The sequence below is a fragment of the Calonectris borealis genome, chromosome 1, assembly GCF_964195595.1.
Source record: "Calonectris borealis chromosome 1, bCalBor7.hap1.2, whole genome shotgun sequence".
Classification (NCBI taxonomy): Eukaryota; Metazoa; Chordata; class Aves; order Procellariiformes; family Procellariidae; genus Calonectris; species Calonectris borealis.
In genome coordinates, this window is record NC_134312.1 from 194,093,787 (window position 1) to 194,108,974 (window position 15,188).

The window sequence follows — 15,188 nt, forward strand, 5'->3', positions numbered from 1 at the left end:
TGTGTACCATGTTCAGGTTTTTCTACAATCCATTTTCCCCTGTGCATGGGGACTTAGCCTAATGAAGAGCCAAAATCTGTAGGCATTTGAGAAATATGCACCAAAGCAAGAGTCATCCATCTCTGCCTTTCCTGAAAGTTTATTTCATTTTTGCATCCAAGTGAACCGCAGAATCCTTTATGTGCTCTCCCGCCCGTGCAGCCAGCACACTCAACAGCCCCCAAGCACCTTCTTCTTCAGAGCAAACATGATTGACAGCCCTTTGGCAGGTAGCATAAGCAGCTTGAAAATGTTACTGTTTTGTACGAGTGGTGTGAGATACTGCTTTTTTATTTGCATCTACAGCTGTTAAACAGCATCAATATCTTCAGGACTTTTGATAAGTTAGGTTAAGAGTATTGATTTCCATTTTATTATTGCATGTTTGGAGGAAAGAAGTGCTGTAGTTTAAAGACAAGAAATGACTCAACTAGTCTGGAGGCTTCGATACAGTTGGTTATTTAATCAGGATACTCAAGGGACTGAAAGATGGGCACAGAAATGGATTTTCTCTGCAGGTCACTACTTTATTAATTTAACAATGGAGAGGGGGTAACCTTTAGCTCCTTCCCTTCACAGGAGGTATCTCATTGGATCCAATGTGCAATTAAACGGCTCCCCAGCAGAAGACCAATAGCTCAGAGCTGACCTTCAGCCTCCTCCCAGAGTCAGTCCACCCCTGAACTTCTTCCTCATTCCCCTGTGAAAGGAAATAATACTACAAAAGGAATGAAAATGTGAAAGGTAAGATCTCCCATTCTCTTTACAGGCATGAGTCACATCGGTGACCTTATTTGTCTTGGGCAGCGCTGCCTTTTAGCTTTCACATTTACCTCATTAAGCTACTAATTGTGATACCTAGTTCTTCCCTCTTTCACCTTTATAGTTCTCCCATTCTTGCCCCTGGTAGCCCAATATGCCTCTCATGACAGAAAAATATTTTAAACACTTTGCCAGCTTAAGCAAGCATTTGGTTAATACACTGCAAATGGGAAATAAATTCAATACATCTCACAAACAGAAACAGGGAAGATACAAAGCAAAAATACCATAAAGATGGATGTCCTGCAGCCAGGGCAGGTTTAGCTGAGTGTCCCTTACTCTTTCAGGCATACTCTCATGTGCGAGGTTCCCGTGTGCCTGAAGACAAATACTTCCTTTTCCTCTCTAGCAGCCTATCCCCCTGAAAATCATGGAAAACTTCCCTACACTGAAAAAGGCTGATGTCAAGGAGTGAAACGCTCCCCCTCCCTTCCTAGCTATACCAGAAGGAAAAAAAAACAATTTTCTATAGTTTTTCTCTTTCTTGCATCCTTCCAACTCTGCCTGGAACAAAGGAGTTTACCACTGATATAATGAAATTCTCTCATTAAATTACACTAAAAACTACAGCAAACTCTATTATGCTCTAAAGCAAATAGCTTTAACTCCCAATTCCTCTGACAAGGTCTATGTTGTTACAGGGGCTCCTCAGGCCACGCTGCTCAGTTCACCACTTTCTTTTTATAGTTGCGATAATTTTTAAAACTGCAGGTTTTGCTCCCAGCCCGTGGCAATTTCGCTGCCTTTTCTTCTCCACTGTTTGCCTGTATACAAGTCAGACAGGGAGCATCCCTTTGCTTGTAGAATCAACGCTGTGCAAAACTCTAAACATAGGTTGGAACTGAAGAAACTCATACATTTTTCTATAGTTTTGTTTACAATTACATTCAAAATTATTTTATCTTTTTTCTCTTTCAAATAGAATAGAATAGAATAGAATAGAATAGAATAGAATAGAATAGAATAGAATAGAATAGAATAGAATATTTCAGTTGGGAATATTTCAGTTGGAAGGGACCTACAACGATCATCTAGTCCAACTGCTTGACCATTTCAGGGCTGACCAAAAGTTAAAGCATGTTGTTAAGGGCATTGACCAAATGCCTCTTAAACACTGACAGGCTTGGAGCATCGACCACCTCTCTAGGAAGCCTGTTCCAGTGTTTGACCACCCTCTCGGTAAAGAAATGCTTCCTAGTGTCCAGTCTAAACCTCCCTGGTGCAGCTTTGAACCATTCCCACGCATCCAGTCACTGGATATCAGCACCTTCCTCTCCGCTTCCCCTCCTCAAGAAGCTGCAGAGAGCAATGAGGTCGCCCCTCATATAAAGACTCATATATTCTCATTTCATGCCATTATTTGCTTCAGGTGAACTATTGTATTTCTTATGTTCATGTTTGTAATAATTCCTGTCCCATACAGACTGGTAACATTTACTGAAACTCTTGTGTGTTCATTGATGTCATGCCAAATGAAATCATTGCTCTGTCATCATTCTCCCAAATCTGTATTAAGTTTATAAAAGAAAATGTTGCTTTCTTTGATCATTAACTTACTGAGTACACACATTAGAAAAGATTTTACTGCTAAGTTACTTTTGTGAGAGATGTAATAGCATGATACAATAATTCATTAAATATGTAACTTCATGCCATAAATAGGTAAGGTTTTGAAACGTTGGCAATCAGGATTTTTTATTTTTAGATGACTGATAATTGCCCTGAAATCATTTTCCTATTGTTAGGTAATGGACAACCTCAGAAACAAGGTTTCCTCTCGATCTGACAGGCAATTTTATCCTGTCTGAAGACATTCTCTCTTATTGTTTTTGGATGATAAACATTTAAGGTGACTGACTCATCACCTAAACTCTACCTATGTAAGGAGACACTTCCATATCCTCTTTTCGTTATTCAGACACCAATACTTATGATTACATTCAAAAGGCTACATGGACAAAAGCTCTATGTGATTTGTTGGGTGAGAGGCCAATCTAGATGATCTTTCACATCTGGTGTTTAGGTCTATGGAACAAGCTTCTCTTTGACATCTTGATTCTGCAATGCAAATTACTAAAATGTACACCTGCAACATAGAATTTCCCTGTTGATACTACTCCTTTGTATTACTCCTTTGTGTGACAGTAATCAAAGCATCACAACATGCAGAATTGCAGATGTGTCCTAGCTAGTATTTGCCAACCAAACGAGTTCTGTTGCCTCAATGTGCCTCCTGTTGCATAAATCCTGTTACTAAGAGACAGTCCTCACTGTTAGGTCTTAGCAAGATCTTGCTCAGAGCATCATCTTCTATTCTGGCCAAACTGTTTCTTTCTTCCTGAGTTTGTATTGCCAGTTTGAAGTTCCAAGAAATTCAAGTTCTTATTATTACCAAAACTCCTCTTGAAGATATCCTTGCCTACATCTTTCCGTTTTCTTTTTTTTTTTTTTTTTTAATTCTACCATTACAGTCTTAGGTTTGTCATACCTCTCACTTTTGACACTCCTACTCAAGAGTTTCTGCTTTTAAGCAGAAGGTGTTTCCTTTCCTCTCCCTTATGTCATCCTTTAAGTAATTTATTTTTCTCTTTTGCATATGAAATACAAGCCAGGATGGTGAAATCTTAATTTATGTTTTTAGATCTTTGGGATGGAATTCTTTTTTTTTAAACAGAGCAAACTTATGACACAAAGTTTCTTTTCTGAAAAGGCTTCTAGGATTCCAAGCACATTTTCTCCAATAATGAAAAGTTATTTCAAAGCTTTTCTAAAACAGAAATAAATTTGTTACATTTCCTTGAGTAAGAAATAAAAAATTCTCTGCATTTTTAAATGTACCTTCTCTTCTGGCTGAAACCACTAGAGATTGTCAGTCTAAAAAGAGGAAGTGAAGGAATAAAAAAATTATATGAAAACTGTCATTAGCATCCCTTAGTTGGCAGTCACTAAAATTTACAGGCATTTTAAAAAAACAGTGCTGCTGTCTGGGATGCTACAATTGTTTCCACATGTGAAAAGCAGTGAGTAACAGCCAGGAAGCCTGAAGTTCCAGTTGTGTTAGGCTAAAAATTGCCAGTAGTATTTCTCCAAACACCATCAACTGCATTTAGAAACCTGCTAAATTTTACAAGTCAAAAGTACTTAAAATAAAGTCTTTTTTGTTTAGAAACGCCTAACTAGATTATATTATACAATATCTCAATGAATTCACTAAGGAAAAAAGAAGTCCCAAAGGTCAAGACTAAAAAATCCCATAAAGCTCTGGGAAGGTTGCAAACATCATTTCTCTGCTTTACCATACCAAGAGCTCTCTGTTCCTATGGTAATTCCTTCACCGCTTCTATAAGGCTCCCAAGGACTGCCTTCCTAACCCTTTCCCTTCCTCCTCCTCTGCATCAAGAGCTCCAAATGTCCTTTCTGTCCTTTTCCCCTCTTTGTTGTTCACCTGGCTTCTCATGCTCCCACTGTACCTTGGTCTCTTTCTCCCTCCCTCAAGAAGACAGGATTTGTGTAAATGCCCATCTTCACATGCAGTTCCATTTCCCCTCCTTGATCCCTCATTTTTTTTCTTTTCTTCAGACATGAAGAGAAGCTGCTCACCCTGACCTGTTCAGTTAAACACTATAGCACATGTAGGGCTTTATTCTGGACAAAAATTGGAAGTACTTTTGGTTTTCCTATTATTTAAAAATAATTTTAAAAAAAATTCAAACTCATATGACACTGATCCATCACCATTTACACGAACCAGAATGCTGAGCTGAAAGCAGAAGCTAGTTATTCTGTGGCAATGAAGACAGTGGTATTATTATACCTTTATATTCCTGCAGTAATAAAGCTCCAAATATTGTCCAGGAGTAGAAATGCTACAAAACAGAGAAGGTACTTGTCAAAAATCTTTTGTTAATTTTCCTCTCCATTGAGGCAGAATAAAGAAGAAACTTCTACTGTTCATGAATATCTCCTGGGGAAAGAGACATGGAGCAATCTCTAGTCTGGACAAAACAGCAAATCTGAGCATCTCTGTTCTTATTCCACAGCCTGGTCTGGAAAGCAGAGGCGGTCAACCTGACCTCCACTCACAGCTCTCAACAGGCCAACGCATCAAGCGAAAAAAGCAGTGTTATTTTTGAGGAAACTGGGGGAGTGAATATTTCTGAAGGACTTTCAAGCTGGGTGACCAAATGGCTCATGACTTCTGCTAGCTGGGAAAGGTCACAGAAGCAGAAAGAGCCTGGCTTTGCTGGTACCCACACAGCTGCCGGAACAAAGGGAAACACTAACCGGGATAAGAATAAAATACAAGTACCCTAGACTTGTTAAGTGCTTTGGGGAGTAATTGGGAGTGGAGCCAATGCTACTTCCCATGGTTTTCAGGGAGGCTGATGTCATCTGAATAGTGCACTGCATCTTACACATAGCGAAATTTTACTCCGTGCTGTTAGAAGGGAGAATTTGTTGGGGACCACATCAGGTTTAATACTATTTATTAGCTCCCCTTGCCTTTAGTTTTGTTTAAGACACCATATATGTTTTTAATTGTCATTTTTAAGAGCACAGAGGCCTTTAAGCATAGGCATCCTATCCATAAAAATGCAACAGTAATATCAGCAGGAGGTTTCACTGAAACTTTGAAACTTCATCCACTCTTTTCTAATTAATTTTTTTTCTTCGTGACTAAGAGTTTTAACAGTGCATGGTTACAGCTGGTTTTAACTATGCTTTTTATTTTAAAAGCTAAATTGTGAACTTTAAAAATTCACAGTTAAACTTTTTAAAATCAACAATAAATGCATGTAAAGTTTCTGCATGACAAGTTTATTTCAGGAGGGAATGATTTTTTAAAGAAAAATTCTTAAATTTTCGCACCTCTTTCATTATTTTTCTGGCAATATCAACTGAATTTATCCCTTTTTTAAGAAAAATGTCTCACGTTATTTCCTTACTCTTCTTCCACGTCAATCACATTTCCCTCCTCAAGAGTGTCCTCTTTCTACCTTAGGAAATGCTCATACATTTGCATTGTATTCTGTAAAAATACTACACATTTATACATTTTGTGTAACATTCTGACAAAATTGGCAATATAAGAAATAAAAAAGGATATGTCAATATTTAGGAGAGTATTTAATTTCTGTGACTTGGAGTAAATATCATGCAACTGGGTTTGGTTGTAGGAAGTGTAGTAAACTATGACTCTGGATAGCAATCTATATATGGTAGGTGCTCAGGACATCTACTAACATTTTTTCAACCTGTTGACTTTAGTCTCTGTAAGTCAGCAAAGGACCAACCCCTCAGACAGAGGGGTTTAAACAATGAAGAACTCCAAAGAGCTAAACCGACTGTTTTGAAAAATTTCCCCCCATAATGTAGCGATTTTAAAAACTAATTTCTACATTAACCATTAATTTGTCAAAAATTAAAAACTTATAAAAATAATCCTGAATTAAAACAAAAAAGATGCAATGACTTATGATGGAAGTTAATGTAATCATAAGAGGCACAGACTAGTGCAGTTACTGACAAAGTAGTTGGGTTCATGTTATGCTCACGGCTATCGCCATAACAGAACACAGCAGAATAAAAGATACAAATGAAAAAGTCCCAATTTTTCTATGTGCCCATAGTGTACATTCTTCCTAACAATGCATTTTTACAGTGTTTGCTCATTCTAGTTTGAAATGACCCATTTAAGGAGGCTTCTACAATTTCTCTTGAGAGATTTGTATAGTCAAATTACAGCCTATAGACCTTAGGAAACTTCTGCCTTCAAGCCTGAACTTCCCTGCCTGAATTTGATCCTGTAACTGCTAGTTAATCTGGTATCAGACCAAGTAATATCCCTATCTCAGTTGGCATGCGCAACTCTCCATATTCCTGCCTTTCTGCTACACGTCCCCCTTCACTCCATTATTTCCTGTCAAGCTTTTGAAATCTTGTTCATAAATCAGTCTTCTCTGTCCTCTCATCACTAGGATGCTCTTCTCTGAACTCTCTCAAATCCTTCTGGTAAGCCAGCATATAGAGTAACACACTATACTCATGAGGAAATTCAACCAAAACATGCGAGAAAGAGGGTTTATTAGTGATTGTTCATACCCCATGGCAATGTGGCCAGTAGTTGACAGGAATTCAGATGATCATAAGCAGGTAGTCTTTTGAACTACTGGGACATTGACATCTTTTGATGTAGAAGTAAATAAATGAAGGTATAGGATCAAGTCTAGAGAATATCATTGTCGTGGAAAATAAACATTATTAATAGCTGAAATAATGAGTAATCCTTACTGCCAGAAGGATAACTTACACGTTTCAGAAACCCATTACACGGAACATACACATCATATTTATTTCTACTTATTTTACAATTAAGAACATCCCCTGTAGGAAAACACAAAAGAAAATGAGGAAAACAGGGAAGCAAACAACAGAACAGGCCTTCTGAAAGCTTGCAGTAATAAAAGAGGAAAGGGCACTTAATCATTAAAGAATGCATTTTAGCTGTGACTTTTTTTCTTCTGGTTTATTATTGAAATAAAACATGATCACTGAAGACATTTTTTAATGCTTGGAATGCAGAACAGACTCAGTAACCGAAGTATCTACTATGCATATTTTGTTCCTGTTTTATAAATATAAAACTATACAAAATTAAGTGTGACTTCATGTTCTACTTCTGCTTTGTCAAAAAAAAATAGCAAAACTCATGAGTAAAATCTTTCCTTGTTAATGAAATAAAATGCATTAAGTCAAGAACATGGTAATATAACATCAGTGGTTTTCTTTTTTATCTGAATGGAAAGTACATGCTGGCTTATCTCTTTGCTCTCACCTTCATCTTTCTATCACAAATCCTCTGCCTTGTTCCCACCCTAAGAAGGTGCTCTGAGATTTGCAAAGTGCATTCCCTTTACTACACATTGTGGTTATGACGAGGTTCCAACCATCTGCCAGCCTTCAATTTATCCACTGCAGGACGCAAGAAGTATCTCAGAGAACAGGCAAACCTTCAAAACTAAAAGCTGAAAAGGGACTGACAGGGAAGTAGGTAAAACATACATACTGAAAGCTGTCGCATGTAGTATTCATGAAGCTTCAGTGTATATTTTAGCTTCTAAAGAAATAATTCTGTTTGGATTATTTCCCAGAACACATTCTTCAAAACTTCACTTTGTTCTTGACATAAATTGAAAACAATAATATAGATATACTGTACGCAGGCTTCAAAATGGCGTTAAAGAGGCACATTATCAATATGTTTAAAACATTTAGAAAGCTCAGCTTTGCATCCTTCTAAGTGAATGACTAGATACTTAGACTGAGTAATATCTGTTCCAATAAACTGCTGTGTGTGAAATGTTTTGAATAATAGTTAATTTATGCTGAGGTAATGACAGTGTAATATAACTGAAATCTGTGCTAATAGGAAAAAATAAGCCCCTTCCAGCTATTTCTGTTACAATCAGCTGCAGTAATTTTCACCCCATCTCTCTCACTCTCTGTCTCTCTCACATAAAATATTACTTTAAATGTATGTTAAAATGCTTGTTGCTAATTCTAAAAATCAATAATTGGTACCTGTCATTCATATGGAGAAAAACAAAATAACCAGACAATAAAAAAGAAATTTTCATGTGTAAGACCTGTATGTTATATATTTCTGCAATAAAAGAGAGCAATTGCAGTTAATGATGTTCTTTTTATATTGACAAAACATTAAACTCAGTTTGGGTAAGACTCCAGGATGTTCTGACAAAAATGCATATGAAATTTTAACGTAGATGAGAACTGGCCAAAAAATTTATTCCAAATAATACCCAAAGTAGATCGAGACATTTTCTGGGCTATGAGTTATTCACAAACTCACCCTAATATTCCTTTGATGAATGAATTATCTGAAGTATTTATCAAATAGGTTGGTTGAAGTCTCATCATCTAAATAAGTGATCGGCAGTTTTTCAGTTTGAATGCTCGGTGTATGATTGGCGATGTACATTGAGAGGCAGTGCTTAGCTCTGTCTGGATGCTGAGCTTTTTAATCACAAGTACAATTAATAATAAACAAATCCCAGACTTTCTAGTATGCCATTTTGGACCCAAACCCACCTGTAGGCCAAAATTTGTTTCACTTCCACGAACTGTGTATTTTCTTGACTATGAAAAGATTCTGAATTCCCATAAACACAAAACAGCACAATCCAGGAAAGGTCATGAATTCAGATCAGCACAGATTCACTAAAATACTGACTATGTGATCATCCCTAATATGTTAATTAACTGGAGATATCACGATCAATCATTAATCTAACTGTAGATAATTGTTTTAAGCAACAGTAGGAGGATGTTTTTAATTTGGAATCCTATGGATCAGATTATGATTTCTGACTCCTTGTCATAAATGGCTTGTGTTACTTGGGGTAGGTGCTCCCAAAGAGTTATTTCATAGTAAAATTGGATGCGTAAGTTAAAATGTTTCAGTTGTTCTGCAGTAAACACCTTCTGAAAGCCCTTTCCCCTGAACAAGACACAAGTAAAAGAGCACACATTAATTTCAAAATAAAAGCCTATACTTTGGGCAATTACTGTGTGGTAACTGACCTCATGCAATTTACACTAATTCCTTATTGAATATTCTGATTTAAGGTGACTCCTCCTGTATTCAGTGTCTTCTGCAGGAATCTTTACCTACAGAAATAAATATCTTAGCCTCAAAAAATCCCTGTGTTTTTCTTCTTCATCTACAGAGAGATACCATAACAAAATGACAGCAAGTAAAAACTCTTCCTTTCCCATTTACAGAAGAGGACACTGAGCTCTGAAACCACTGGAAAGACATAAAAATTATTATATCCATAAATGCTCGCAGGGTGAAACATAAAAATCCATTTAATTTTCTGTTGATAATCTCTTAATGCATACAGAGCAGACTCACAAGCCAAAGATACTATAAAATAATCAAGGTGGTTTTCCCAAAAACAGTATAAATTCGGAAAAAAATTCCCTGTTTTGTATGTCTGGGAAACACAGTATTTGGGAGTGAACGAGATGTAGACTTCTCGACAAAAATCAACAGAACACAAGTACACATTTCTCAGAGAAGAACAGAGCCCTTAGCATATAAGAAAATAAGCTCTACTTTGATGATGGCTTTTATTTGAATAACTGTTCTTGCTATACAGATTCCTTCAATTAACTTCGAAAAAAGTGGATATTGATATCCACTTGCAGCTTCCTCCTTATTTCACCACTATCTGTATTCATGCCTAAGCAGGACTGCTCCTAGAAAGGAAGCAAAGACCCTCCCTTGTATGGAGGCAATTAAGCACAACTGAACATGTAAGTGGCCAGTGCTGTGGGTACAATTCAATCAAGCAGATCCATAGGGGTGGTTTTGATATTCTTGTCACATCAAAGAAACGGCAGCCAGAAGAAAAAGATCTAACAAGTTAAAAATGAAATCAGAATAAATAAGAATAACTCTGAGCGAAAACAAGAACAAGGACGTGGATGCAAGGGCTGGCAGTACCTTGAAAGCGTTATACACTGTTATTAGAATAGCGTGTTAATTTTTTCCTCATAAATTTGCCAGGTTCAGCCACCAGGGAAAGGCTAGCATTCCAGCTCCCTTTGTTAAAGATATATCTATCTTGCTGAGTCTTGACAACCCTATCATGTCAGCCCTCTGTAGTAGCAAAGAGTGTTTCAGCAAGGAGGGGGAAAAAAAGGAAAAGAGAAAAAAAAAGAAGTGAAAACTGATGTGATCTATTCTGCTTCCTGTGGGCATATTTCACTATAGCAGATCCAGAGGGATGCTTTGTTATTCCTGTCAGATCAAAGAAAGAGATAACAGAAGAAAATATAAGAGGAAAAATAACACCCAGAAATGAGGGTAACTGAAAAGCACTGCAAGACTACTGCATCATTATGACTTTTCAAATTATTTAAATATGCTAAATATCAAGTCACCACCAAAGAAATAAATATTGCATAGGCCATATGCTCTGTTAGCTGCCAGCAAAACTGTCCTACTAGGATTAGTTTACGGGCGCAGCAACTGCCTGTCAAACACTAGCAATTTTAATCATTTTTCAATTTGCTGTGTGAGTTGCGAGTATGCTCAGGTATTTTGACAGGTGGCTGCTCAGAACAAATATCTGAGCCCAGTAGCTTCACACCGCCCTGCTTTCCTACGCACTTGCAATTCCTGTCGGATTGGGGGGACGCAAGTGTTTGGTGAAGATGCAGCAGTTGCAGGAAAGTCACTGTACTGCGCTGCTAAGCTGTATTTGCAGCTCACGTACAACACAAGGATGACACAAAGTTAGCCTAAAGTCTAGTGCAGACCAATAGCTGTGTAATATCATGTTTCACTTGATTTTTCAAAACATTGCTAATCACAAACAAGCTGGAGGTCTAAAAAAAAGTAAATAGAGATCTGGCTATTTAAACAAATAAACAGGAAACCTGAAATAGTACTTTTCTGCACACTAGATGTGCTTTCAGTACTACATGTGATTAATCTATTACGCACTAACTGTCCTCTTAATTATTTTGTGTTTCATCTACGTGGTAGTACTGAAAATAATTTTAGCTCTTCTGTTGCATTTTCTAATGACCAGCATAACTGTGCTGTTCAGCCACAACACTTTGTGTCATACAGAAACAAGTTCCTAACTTGAAAAAAACACAACTCTCTTGATTTCTGAGTGTCCAAATTTCCAGGTGTTTGGGAAAAATGAGGCTCCTAAAATCTATAGACATTCTGGGAGAAACCAGTGGAGGAACTATATTTTCCTGAAGAAATGAACCAATAATATCGAAGCACCATAAATAAACTACGTTTCCAATATTGTTCTTTACACATTAGCATTCTCAGCATCAACCCCCTGAAGTCAGCCAAATCTGTCCAGTGGAAAGGATTTGGATTATGATGTAAACTAACAGTAAAGACAATTCCAAATAACATCTAATGTCCAATATAACTACTGTTTACATATTAAAAAGAGATACAGGCTTTGTACCAGGGATGTTCTGTCATGTTTCTCCACAGGAGAAAACTGTCATGGTAAAGTTCATTATCAATTACTGCTTTACAAGTACAAGATGAGTTAAGCTGTCATAATTTTCTCAGCCACAGATCCTGTGCTGTCAAAGAATGTCAGTTTGTAATCTGACAAAAGGAGGAAAATTATCTGTTATTCTGACCTCTAATTTCTTGACATTTTAATGCTGTAATTGCTGTGGTTAGTGCTGCAACCATGATTTCACCTGTCAAGTAAGAATGAATCAATATCCTTAAGCTGTTCTTCAAATTTTAGCTTTCACCTCACTGCTTTTACTTTGAAAAAGGAAAAATTTACATATAAAATACAAAAGGTTGCAATAAAAAAGAAAAAAAAAAACAAACAAAAGAATAATTTGGGGCCTTAAAAATTTTTATTTTGTTACGCATTTTTTCTCCTCCTTATTACAATATGAAAACAATTTTGCAATGTGGAGAATAAGAGAGACCATTAGAACTGATAGGACTGGAGAATTTCCCAATTTCTAATCATAAAAGATCTGAACAACAAAATTCAATTTTATACATTCTGTGGAGCATTTCAGTCAGGACTTTCATGTTGCCCTCATCACTACTTGAAATAAATGATAGTGATCAAATATTTTTTGTGGTATCAGAAAAGTTGTTTGAAAAATCAAAATCAGTATCTTTAAATGAAAATGGTATATTTTACCCATCCAGTGCAGATCTTATGTTGCTAAACACTTATTACAGAGGCAGACATATGTGATTTCATAGACTTTAGTAATCTAAAATGTAATGCTATCCCAGCATTCTGGTTTCACTCATTGTGAATTTACAAAATAGAAAACAAAGAAAGTAAGCCAGATGGAGAGTCTTCTACTAAATAGGTCCAAACAGAACAAAAGCACAGTGTGGCCATTTTTCCAGTGTTAAACAGTAGAGAGTTCTTAGAGGGCTCCCCCATGCACATGAGAAAGATGTAAGAAATGGCAAGAATGAGTTATCCCACCATTGCGTATATTTTTGCTCCAGCTAGAAGGCTACTGAAGTGACTCCTTTACCATTCTTCACAGAGAGCTAAGAACAACACATTCCTCAGTGGTTAAGTGAGGTGCACAAGCAAAGGGTGAATGTGAAAGGGCCAAGGTATAGCATGAACAGGTCACGGGGATCTGCCTTATTAAACGATGTCTTTCAATCAGCTCAGACCTAAATGGGAGGTTTTTGTCTTTGGAGCCTTATTTCACTGGGCAGGTTCTGCTGGGACTCAGCTCAATACGAAATCAGTTACGGCCACAGTTTGAGGAGGCTACTGCCATATTCGAGCCCATTGGTCTGATAATGGCTGCTGCCAATAAGGTTGTATTGGTTGGCTTATTTTACAGCCATTTATTGAGAACATTCACCATCTTCCATGTGACAGAACAAAAATGTTTCAGTTTATTTAGAAAATAAACATCAAGAGCATTTGGATACTGAGAGATGCATTTTCCTGGATAACTGCAAAGCTCAATTAATTTTAAATTGCAGCGTTTCTAAGTTAAGATGCCAGACACCACCACCTGCCACTGTAAAACATACTAAACAATTGTTCTCACTATTTTTAAAGGTGCTAGTGTTCTTATCCTCACATTTCTGTATTTATAAGTAGTCTTCAGAGGCTTTTAAAAGATCTTTTTGCTTTTAATTTATTTTCTGGAATATTTAGTAAAAGGCAGAATAAAGTAAAAAAAAAAAGCCAACAAAACAATATATGTAGAACATATATACTTGTAACAGAAACACGACATCCAAATACCTGATCTACTAGATCATCCAGATGTGAAATGCTTTATTACTGGCCATAGAATGTCTGCTAGTTTCATATATAGAGAGCTCAGGGAAACAGAAGAAAGCTCGAAATCTGTCTGTATTTTCACATGTATTGTATTTTCTGATTAAAAATGAATAAGAAGTATTTTTTAACCTTTTTATGACAAACCACAAATCAGCAATGTCTGAGATGTCTTGGAGGAGAAAGCATACTGTTTTTAAATGCATGCATATAACTTTATGTACTTACACATAACAAAAATCAGAAGGATTCATTTTTTCTAGACGTGTTGCCTTCTCATTGCTAACAATTAATTTTATTTACTAATCTGACTTGTAGCAATGAAGATGAAGTTGTGCTTTTAGAAGTTTACACCGTGTAAATAGCCTAAGAAGAGATTTATATGCTATTGATTGACAGGGCATGGGTTAGATGTACAAGCGAGTGAACAAAAACATCTCCATGAATTTCTTGAAATTTCTGATGACAAGTTATGCATGTAAGTAGAGTCATGGGAGAGCTGAAGAGTCTCATCATGTCATAAGATGTTAAATAAGGTGCACAGACAGACAGACAGACCTCAATCCTACAAGCTACCCTGTGGGAGTAGACTCTTAAAGTCAAGACGTAGGAGTCTGCCCATGCAAATCAGGACCCTAAGCCATGCAAATCCCTTGTATTCATGATGTTGACACCTGTTTTATACTTTAAAAAGCATTGCTCCTTAGTATCTCCAGTTTCGTACCTTACTGACTCTTCTCGTGCTCAAAGTTTTAAATCCAGAAAACCATTATGTAGATGTTAACATTAAATATTTGAGGCAGTGGGACCAAAGCAATTCTGGCCATTCTTAAAAGCAAGCAAATACTAACTGTTCACAAAATATAAGCTTTGCAGTGCATGGTGTGAAAATCCAGCTCTAGGAAGCTAGGGGTCTGAATGCTTTTTTAGTTCTGCTCCTCAAAAAGCACCAAATGTAACAAGATGCAACAATGCACTACTAAAAAACAACATGCCAAACCCAATATTTAGCTGAATACTAATGCTTTCTACAATCTATTTCTTTCTAAAATCTGTAGATTTCTGTCTCCAAGATTGGAAAACAAACAAACAAACAAAAACCCATTGCCTGGCAATGTATAAATTATTACTGTTTTGCATACAGCAGATGGCAGCTATCTGGGGGAATGGAAGCTTGTGTGTACAGCTTCATCACAGCGGTACTCATCTAGCAGCTGTTGCTTCTTCACACTTTTCACCAAATTTCAATTGTTTTAGCCAACGATGGATTAGAAAATGGTCATTCAAATTAATAGTCTTACTAAAAACAAATACAGTTACTGGAAGGAAACATGTATCAGGATAGCTAGTACATTTTTTTTTAGATTTACTGATAAATTTAAAACGCTCACTTGTATATATGTGCATGTATATATATTTCATGCATACATATATACAAACATAAATACTTGTATGCACAACAAA

At 36.6% G+C, this 15,188-nt stretch overlaps 1 protein-coding gene across 1 annotated transcript in view; it reads right to left on the minus strand.

The window, feature by feature from the left end:
* Window positions 1–15,188, minus strand: part of NBEA (neurobeachin) — a 426,845-nt gene that overhangs the window by 33,706 nt on the left and 377,951 nt on the right. The gene's annotated exons all lie outside the window — the stretch shown is intronic.